This window comes from Capricornis sumatraensis, chromosome 7 (assembly GCF_032405125.1).
Source record: "Capricornis sumatraensis isolate serow.1 chromosome 7, serow.2, whole genome shotgun sequence".
In the NCBI taxonomy this organism is placed as follows: Eukaryota; Metazoa; Chordata; class Mammalia; order Artiodactyla; family Bovidae; genus Capricornis; species Capricornis sumatraensis.
Window position 1 is genome coordinate 26,999,882 of NC_091075.1, and position 7,201 is coordinate 27,007,082.

Sequence of the window (7,201 nt, forward strand, 5' to 3'; positions counted from 1 at the left end):
TCAATTGTGTCCAACTCTTTGTGACCCCGTGGACTGTACAGTCCATGGAATTCTCCAGGCCAGAGTACTGGAGTGGGTAGTCTTTCCCTTCTCCAGGGGATCCTCCCAACCCAGGGATTGAACCCAGATCTCCCACATTGCAGACGGATTCTTTACCAACTGAGCCACAAGGGAAGCCCAAGAATACTGGAGTGGGTAGCCTATCCCTTCTCCAGTGGATCTTCCTGACCCAGAAATTGCACCAGGGTCTCCTGCACTGCAGGCAGATTCTTTACCAACTGAGCTATAATGGTATCTCTACATTGCTATTAGTCGCTCAGTCATGTCTGACTCTGCAACTCCATGAACTATAGCCCACCAGGCTCCTCTGTCCATGGAATTCTCCAGGGAAGAACAGTGGAGTGGGTAAGCCATTCCCTTCTCCAGGGGATCTTCCTGACCAGGGATCGAACCCGGGTCTCTGACACTGCAGGCAGATTCTTTACCATCTGAGCCACCAGGGAAGGCCATATCTACATGGGGGAAATGTATAAAGAACTTAATGTAAAAGAAAGACAGTAGAAGAAAATGTAGTTAGGTTTTATTATGTGTCTGATTAAGAATTTTCAAACCATGAAACAATATAAGAAAACTCAATTTCCAAGACAGAAATTTCTACTACATCATGACTTAAAATTTTCAAACATAAAAAATTGTCATAAAGAAAACTATAAATTGAAAAACATTTACCATAAATATGGGACCAATTAATTAGTATTCTAAATACCCAAAGACATTTACACAAATTGGAAAATTTTTTAATGAGCCAAGGCCATGAACAGGCAATTCATAGAGGAGAAAATAGAAATGGCAATATAAAATTATAACCTTCAATTTAATTGAGCTTTCTTTTTCCAGTATTTAAAAAGCATACTGGTGAAACAGATAATTTCATATGCTGCATTTGACAGCATAAATTGGATTAATTGGATTAATCTTTTTGAAGAGCAGTTTGGTAATATTAGCTAAGAGACTTAAAATTTCACATTTGTCACCTAGTAACTTCACTTTAGGACATTTTCATGAGGAAATTATTGAAATATTATTAAAACTTAGTATACAGAGAATAGTAGCAAACGTTTAGAAACAGTATGTCTAATGGTATGGAAATTTCAAATAAATTATTTTTCATCCTATTGATGACATTACACAGCTCTCAAGATAATTTTTTAATTGCACATAAACATGTCTTTCCAACTGTGGCATTGGAGGACCCTTGAGAGTCCCTTTCGACTGCAAGGAGATCCAACCAGTCCATCTTAAAGGAAATCAGTCCTGAATATTCATTGGAAGGACTGATGCTGAAGCTGAAACTCCTTTGGCCTCTTGATTTGAAGAACTGACTCATTTGAAAAGACCCTGATGCTGGGAAAGATTGAAGGAGGAAGGAGAAGGGGACAACAGAGGATGAGATGGTTGGATGACATCACCAACTCGATGGACATGAGTTTGAGTAGACTCCTGGAGTTGGTGATGGACAGGGAGGCCTGGTGTGCTGCAGTCCATGGGGTTGCAAAGGGTCAGACACGACTGAGTGACTGAACTGAGCTGAACTGAAACAAACTGGAACATGTCCAAGATATAAGGCTGCCTGCCAATGCAAGAGACACAGGTTCAACCTCTGGGTTGGAAAGAGCCCCTGGAGAAGGAAATGGCAAGTCACTCCGGCATTCTTGTCTGGGAAATCCCATAGACAGAGGAGCCTGGCAGGGCTACAGCCCATGAGGTCATAAAGAGTTGGACACTACTGAGTGACTAAACAGCAACAGCGTCCAAGATAAATCTTAAATGAGAGGGAAAACAATTTCAGAATTGAACAGAAGTCCTCTTAATTGTTCTGAGACCAATCCTATGCTGTAGAAGGCAGGGGACTGGCTGCCACCTGGTCACTCCCTCGCCAGTAGTTCCCCTGTCCATTCTGCTATGAGTCACCTGCCCATTTAAGATATGAGGGGGATTTCAGATCAATAAAGAACCAAGGATAAGCAAGACCAGTAACTTGTATGAAAGTCTCTTCCCACGGATCCTTAACAAAATGGAATATTACCCGTTTCCACTTTTCTCCAAGATATAATTCACTGTTACTTCTGTAATTTTCTAAATGATACCCTTGATAATCTGAAAGCATCTTCTTGAACTTCCAGAAGAGCTTAATATGTTTTTCAATTATTTTTCTTACATTTAAAATGAATGATGAGGGCTAAAAAGAAAACATCACAAGTAAAAAGAGATTTATTTTCCAATACTAGTCTATAGCCCTGAACGAATTTCTTCATAATGCTTTACACTGTGTTCAACATCTATAAAACCAGGACAGAATGGTCTTTTCTCTTAAAACCATTTTGCTCCTTTGTTTATAAAGTATTGTCAATATGGTTAAAGAATCTAACATGATACTTTATTATTAAAGCAATCATTAATTTTTTAGAGAATCACAAATGTGTAATATTTAGGGTTGTGAAAGATTCCATGACCATAAAGTTTTGTATTATCATTGAAGCTGGCAAACTGAACTTTAGAGGAATTATAATGTTGGAAAGAAAGTTTATGCTGGTATTGTATAAACATTCAAACTGGAACATCAACTAATGGATAAAATCATTAATGAAGCAAGCAAAATCCGTTTCTTGAGAAAGACTGTCAATGTGGAATACACTCTGGTGAAAACCCCAGTTTGTTCCTATTGTTGATTTCTGATCTTTAAGGAGAAAAAATTAGCAGTACCATATTAATCCTGACCATTATCTTATTCAAACAAATCAAAATGTTTACCTAGCTGATCTATGTTGCAAACAGTTAGCTTCACTTGGAAGCTCACCTACAGAGGATTATGGTTCAGTTGAAGAAAAAAGTGACAGAAATCTTACTCTGCTAAGTACTAGACCAGGGATTAAGAGGAACATGGCATGGTTGCTGTCCTGAAGAAGCTTAGACTCATGGCAAGATATACAAATAAGATCATTTTAGCAGAATACGGTAAATAAGATAGATGGTAAAGAATCTGACCTCCTCAGTGTGGGAGACCAGGGTTCAATCCTTGGATCGGGAAGATACCCCAGAGAAGGGAAGGCAACCTACTCCAGTATTCTTGCCTGGAGAATCCCATGGACAGAGGAGCCTGGTAGGCTACAGCCCATAGGGTCGCAAAGAGTCAGATAAAGATAGCCATAGTACCTTGAAGTTTAATGATAAATTTCTTAGAGAATTTAGTATTTAAGTTGAGACTCACAGGATAAGAGAAAAAGTGACCTAGGTTTTTCTAGGCACAGGGAAAAGCATGTATACATGCAAATAATTATGAAACTGCCTGGGGCATGGAAAATTTTATAGAAAACTGTTTACCCTAGAGCTGTTGCAGGGTCAATGAACCGTTGATTCTGTTCCACAGTGAGATTAAGTACAGCCTCTGAGTGTAAGCATTTAAAATTGTCATAGCAATCTGATATTGCTTCAACATTTTACTCGTGATTTTATTTTTAAAAATACGTTTGCAACTGATTAGAGATGTTTAAAAAAGCCAACCTGGTCCATAGATAATGTCGGAAGCACCGTTCTAGAAGACAGAGCTCAGTGCCAGCAGGGCTGATAAGTGAGGGTGAAGCAGTTGAGGGTACCAGATCATAAGAGGGGTTGGCTAAGCTCCAGTGTACAGGACTCCACATGGAGAGAATGAAATGCTTTCTTTTCCTAAGCAGAATAAAATCAGATTCTTTCCTTTTTATTAATGCCATCAAGAAGCCATTTATTCATTTTGGGAGACTCTCTGACCTTGAATGTAGAACACACCCAGGAAATTAGGCCAAAACCTGAGAGTGGGGACTGTTTCTCAGTCATCCCAATAATCACTGTACTTCTTCTAGAACTACACCACGCTCTTGCCTGGGCTGGACCATCTGTCAGCCACAGGTGCTCCGGGAGGACATTAGAAATGCCCTGCTTTACAGTCACTTCTGCAGACTAAGGTTTGACATGGACCCTCTGTCCACTCCTGGCTCTTTAAAGCATCCCCCAAACCATGGCAACTAGTGTCCAGCTTCCTCCCAGGCAAGGCAGCTGTGCACTGGTTCCTACCAAAGGCCCTGCCTCCATCAACCATGCCACGAGGGAGTGAAATGCAGGTCTCCACCCTGGGCCCCTGCCCACCCCAGCCCCACCTTGTCATTCTTCTCCCAGATTCCAGCAAACCACCGGCACTGCCACCAGCAGCATGAAAGGGCACCTAAGCCCTTCCATGTGGGGGGCGCGTGCCCCTTTCCCAAGTAAAGCACAGAAACTTCCAGCTTCTGCTCCTTTTCAGACCAACACAGACAGTTGTTTCTGTACTGCAAATGAGAAAACCCAAAGTAATAAACTAAAGCCTTCCTGTGAAGGAGAGGTGGAGAGTGCCCCTTCGTTCTTCTCCCTGATAAGTACACAGCAGCAAAGCATGAAAGTTGCCAATAAACTTCATAACGACTCACATTTTTACCCCAAGCGACAGACGTTGAATGATGTCCCGTTAGTGATAGGGTACAGTGAAGTGTTTTAATCAGAAGACAAATATGGTGAGATTTGTGCTTGAAACACGTCACTGAACATTTAATGTGCAAGATTAATTCAAGAGTGATAAAACTAGAAGCAGAGAAGTCAGAGGGCTATTGCAGTTCTGGCTAAGCCAAGTCTGTAGCTGGAATGGATTTGGAGCAGCAGTATGGAATAGAGAAGTGTCTGGAAAATAAAATTCTCCAGAGGTGGTGATTGTGTGAATGCAGGCATTGTGGGTGAGGACTATCAGGGGTATAGAGTATGGCCATGCTTGTAGCATGATTGTCTGCATGGAGAGCGGGGGTAAGAGAAAAGGTTGGAATGACTGAGCAAGAGGGAGTGGGTTTGGGAGGCACTCTAGTGGGTCTCCTTTCAGAATTGTTGAGGTTGAAGTGCGTATGGGACATTCCAGTGACTCTGTGTGTGTGTGTTAGTTGCTCAGTCGTGTCTGACTCTTTGCAACCCCATGGACTATAGTCCACCAGGCTCCTCTGTCCATGGAATTCTCCGTGCAAGAATACTGGTGTGGGTTGTCATTCCCTTCTCCAGGGGGCCTTCCTCACCCCAGAGTCGAACCCAGGTCTCCCACATTGCAGGCAGATTGCTTATTGTCTGAGCCACCAGGGAAGTCCCTTCAGTGACTTTACTGGGTGGAAAAATTCAGCTGGTCTCTGACATTTCTTACCAAGTGATGGTCTCCCTCCAGCATCTCTACTTCTTCCCTTTCTTGTAATCTGAACTTTTTTGTTTTCCCCCAACAGACTTACTCTTCAGCTTCAATGCTCCATGGGGAGAAAGCCCTGTGGAATCAATCCTGACTTCCAATCTTGCTTGCCAGTCACCTGTCCCAATGAAGTGATGTCCAGATGACATGCGGTAGTAATCTAACAGAATCGGAAAGAATCATGCTGCTCCCCTGTCCTTTAGGATGTGAAGAAGCACATTACCGCATTTCATAGGAATACCATATTCCTAGGAGAGTGGATTTTAGGAGGGGCATCTGTGAGCAGTTAACCTGACAGACCAGCACGTGGTTTCACTGATGAACTCTGTCCCTTGAGTTTAAAGTTTTCAGAACCAACAGTTTTCATCCACGGAGACTTTTCTACTTTTTCATTGTTCTTATATTACCTAACGTTTATATTTATTGTTTTCCACTATGTTAACACAGAGAAAATTCGCAAGTGTATTATTAAATATTGGGTCAAAATCCTGCCTTGCCACTTTGTACATAAAGATATTTTATTCGTACTTTCATGTGTTGCTGTTAACAAATAATTACTGTACTCACCACACGAAAAATATCAGTGACTGTGAAAATGGCAATAGTAATTATGAGTATTTGGGGATTGATTATTAGAGTATGAGAGCTCACTAATGAAAGGCATCCAGGAAGTGAGAAAGGGACAAAGGATTAACACACTAGACCCTGTCCACAGGAAGTCAATTTACCATCTCTTTGGTATTTCTCTTTGTAATTCACAGTATGTGACAAGGATGTAAGGGCGTTTATGACACTGTGTACTGCATTCATTAAGAAGATAACAAGACTGAGACTTGTCATACTTCATTTGATTGATACTCTATCTGTGCATATTTTATCTCTTTTAGAAATATAATGATGTGTTCTAGCAGTCATTATTAAATCTCCAGTTTTTACCAACATTTCATAAATACATAATTATGATATTATTTTTCAGAGTATCACTTTCCTAAAAATACCATATGATTATAGCTACCACTCCACTGGGGTATATTCTTCAGTTGAAAGTTGAAAGCTGACTGATTAACCTTGACCACTCCTTGGACACAAGGTATTGAAACATCGTGTTAGTGAAAGTCCTTTGGAAAGCTGTGGAATGCACAGGTTGACAGTGGCAGCTCTTTAACTTCTATGATTACATAAGCTGATTTCCCAACAGCTCAGCAGGTAAAGAAGCCACCTGCTAATGCAGGAGACGCAGATTTGATCCCTGGGTCTGGAGGATTCCCTGCAGGAGAACATGGCAACTCACTCAATATTCTTGCCTGAAAATCCCATGGACAGAGGAGCTTTGTGGGCTACAGTCCATAGGGTCACAAAGAGTCAGACACGACTGAAGCAACTGAGTACACAACACAAGCTTATTTCAGTGTTAAATTATCTTAGTGATATGAGGACAATGTAGTGGAGACAGAAGAGCCTATTTAAACCTACCTTTTACAATGGATTTTTTTGCAGTGTGTTTTAAAATAGTCAGCATTAAGGATTATATAAATGATCATTTTGGTTTCACCTCTCAATGTCTGGGCAGCTTCTAATCAAGGACATCAGAAAGCATACTTGTATTTCTGAGTGGTGTCTCTTTATGTTTCTTTGAGAAGAAAAATGAAGTAATAAAAGGAAAAGAAAAGCAGTAGAGTATGCGTGTGTGCTAAGTTGCGTCAGTTGTGTCTGACTCTGTGCAACTCTATGGACTGTAGCCAGCCAGGCCCCTCTGTCCATGGGATTCTCCAGGCAAGAATACTGTAGTGGGTTGCCATGCCCTCCTCCAAAGGATCTTCTTGACCCAGGGATCAAACCCATGTTTCTTATGTCTCCTGCACTGGCAGGTGGATTCTTTACCACTAGCACCACCTGGGAAGCCCAATGGAGTAT

The 7,201-nt window shown here is 41.3% G+C and overlaps 1 protein-coding gene across 4 annotated transcripts in view; it reads left to right on the plus strand.

Annotated features, from left to right (window-relative positions):
- EMCN (endomucin) overlaps positions 1–6,056 on the plus strand; it is a 128,060-nt gene extending 122,004 nt beyond the window's left edge. For all 4 annotated transcript variants that reach the window (XM_068975434.1, XM_068975436.1, XM_068975435.1 and 1 more), the window contains one exon: positions 5,325–6,056. The gene's annotated coding sequence lies outside the window, so the exon portion shown is untranslated. The remainder of the gene's footprint in view (positions 1–5,324) is intronic.
- Positions 6,057–7,201: the final 1,145 nt, after the last annotated feature.